Source organism: Schistocerca serialis, unplaced genomic scaffold (assembly GCF_023864345.2).
Source record: "Schistocerca serialis cubense isolate TAMUIC-IGC-003099 unplaced genomic scaffold, iqSchSeri2.2 HiC_scaffold_1246, whole genome shotgun sequence".
Lineage (NCBI taxonomy): Eukaryota > Metazoa > Arthropoda > Insecta > Orthoptera > Acrididae > Schistocerca > Schistocerca serialis.
Window position 1 is genome coordinate 85001 of NW_026047454.1, and position 2500 is coordinate 87500.

The 2500-nt window shown below is 61.2% G+C and overlaps 1 pseudogene; it reads right to left on the minus strand.

Moving 5' to 3' along the window:
* The window catches only part of LOC126436823 (large subunit ribosomal RNA), a 6483-nt pseudogene that overhangs the window by 3453 nt on the left and 530 nt on the right, over positions 1-2500 (minus strand).

Here is a 2500-nt window from a genome sequence, read left to right on the forward strand (position 1 = left end):
CTGACGTTCGTCCACAGCACATGCACGCATCAGGCGTGACGCGAGAACCTTGTGAAAGGTCCGCGCCAACACCGAGCAGACCGTAATGGGGCGAAAGTCAGCGGGGGATGTTGGTGCAGCCGTTTTGGGGAGAAGTGACGTCCGGGCGCGAAGCAGTCATAGTTACTCCCGCCGTTTACCCGCACTTGCTTGAATTTCTTCACGTTGACATTCAGAGCACTGGGCAGAAATCAAATTGCGTCAACACCCGCTAGGGCCATCGCAATGCTTTGTTTTAATTAGACAGTCGGATTCCCCCAGTCCGTGCCAGTTCTGAGTTGATCGTTGAATGGCGGCCGAAGAGAATCCGCGCACCCGCGCGCCCCCGGAGGAGCACGCTAAGGCGGACGCGGCCTCGCAGCAAGGAAGATCCGTGGGAGGCCAAGGCACGGGACCGAGCTCGGATCCTGCACGCAGGTTGAAGCACCGGGGCGCGAACGCCGCGCAGGCGCGCGCATCCTGCACCGCCGGCCAGCACGAGGCCGACCAACGGCGAGAGCAGACCACGCCCGCGCTAAACGCCCGCACTTACCGGCACCCCTACGGCACTCACCTCGCCCAGGCCCGGCACGTTAGCGCTGACCCACTTCCCGACCAAGCCCGACACGCCCCGATCCTCAGAGCCAATCCTTATCCCGAAGTTACGGATCCAATTTGCCGACTTCCCTTACCTACATTATTCTATCGACTAGAGGCTCTTCACCTTGGAGACCTGCTGCGGATATGGGTACGAACCGGCGCGACACCTCCACGTGGCCCTCTCCCGGATTTTCAAGGTCCGAGGGGAAGATCGGGACACCGCCGCAACTGCGGTGCTCTTCGCGTTCCAAACCCTATCTCCCTGCTAGAGGATTCCAGGGAACTCGAACGCTCATGCAGAAAAGAAAACTCTTCCCCGATCTCCCGACGGCGTCTCCGGGTCCTTTTGGGTTACCCCGACGAGCATCTCTAAAAGAGGGGCCCGACTTGTATCGGTTCCGCTGCCGGGTTCCGGAATAGGAACCGGATTCCCTTTCGCCCAACGGGGGCCAGCACAAAGTGCATCATGCTATGACGGCCCCCATCAACATCGGATTTCTCCTAGGGCTTAGGATCGACTGACTCGTGTGCAACGGCTGTTCACACGAAACCCTTCTCCGCGTCAGCCCTCCAGGGCCTCGCTGGAGTATTTGCTACTACCACCAAGATCTGCACCGACGGCGGCTCCAGGCAGGCTCACGCCCAGACCCTTCTGCGCCCACCGCCGCGACCCTCCTACTCGTCAGGGCTTCGCGGCCGGCCGCAAGGACCGGCCATGACTGCCAGACTGACGGCCGAGTATAGGCACGACGCTTCAGCGCCATCCATTTTCAGGGCTAGTTGCTTCGGCAGGTGAGTTGTTACACACTCCTTAGCGGATTCCGACTTCCATGGCCACCGTCCTGCTGTCTTAAGCAACCAACGCCTTTCATGGTTTCCCATGAGCGTCGATTCGGGCGCCTTAACTCGGCGTTTGGTTCATCCCACAGCGCCAGTTCTGCTTACCAAAAGTGGCCCACTTGGCACTCCGATCCGAGTCGTTTGCTCGCGGCTTCAGCATATCAAGCAAGCCGGAGATCTCACCCATTTAAAGTTTGAGAATAGGTTGAGGTCGTTTCGGCCCCAAGGCCTCTAATCATTCGCTTTACCGGATGAGACTCGTACGAGCACCAGCTATCCTGAGGGAAACTTCGGAGGGAACCAGCTACTAGATGGTTCGATTAGTCTTTCGCCCCTATACCCAGCTCCGACGATCGATTTGCACGTCAGAATCGCTACGGACCTCCATCAGGGTTTCCCCTGACTTCGTCCTGGCCAGGCATAGTTCACCATCTTTCGGGTCCCAACGTGTACGCTCTAGGTGCGCCTCACCTCGCAATGAGGACGAGACGCCCCGGGAGTGCGGAGGCCGCCGCCCCGTGAAGGGCGGGGAAGCCCCATCCTCCCTCGGCCCGCGCAAGGCGAGACCTTCACTTTCATTACGCCTTTAGGTTTCGTACAGCCCAATGACTCGCGCACATGTTAGACTCCTTGGTCCGTGTTTCAAGACGGGTCGTGAAATTGTCCAAAGCTGAAGCGCCGCTGACGGGAGCGATTATTCCGCCCGAGAGCATCCCGAGCCAACAGCGGCGCGGGTCCGGGGCCGGGCCAGGTAGGTCCGTCATCCGGGAAGAACCGCGCGCGCTTGCCGGGAGCCCGAGCGCCCAAAGGGGCGAATCGACTCCTCCAGATATACCGCCGGGCAGCCAGCCAGGACACCGGGGCTCTGCCCAACAGACGCGAACCGAGGCCCGCGGAAGGACAGGCTGCGCACCCGGGCCGTAGGCCGGCACCCAGCGGGTCGCGACGTCCTACTAGGGGAGAAGTGCGGCCCACCGCACACCGGAACGGCCCCACCCCGCGGCGAGTGGAAAGGCAACCGGACACGACCCCGCCGCGGATT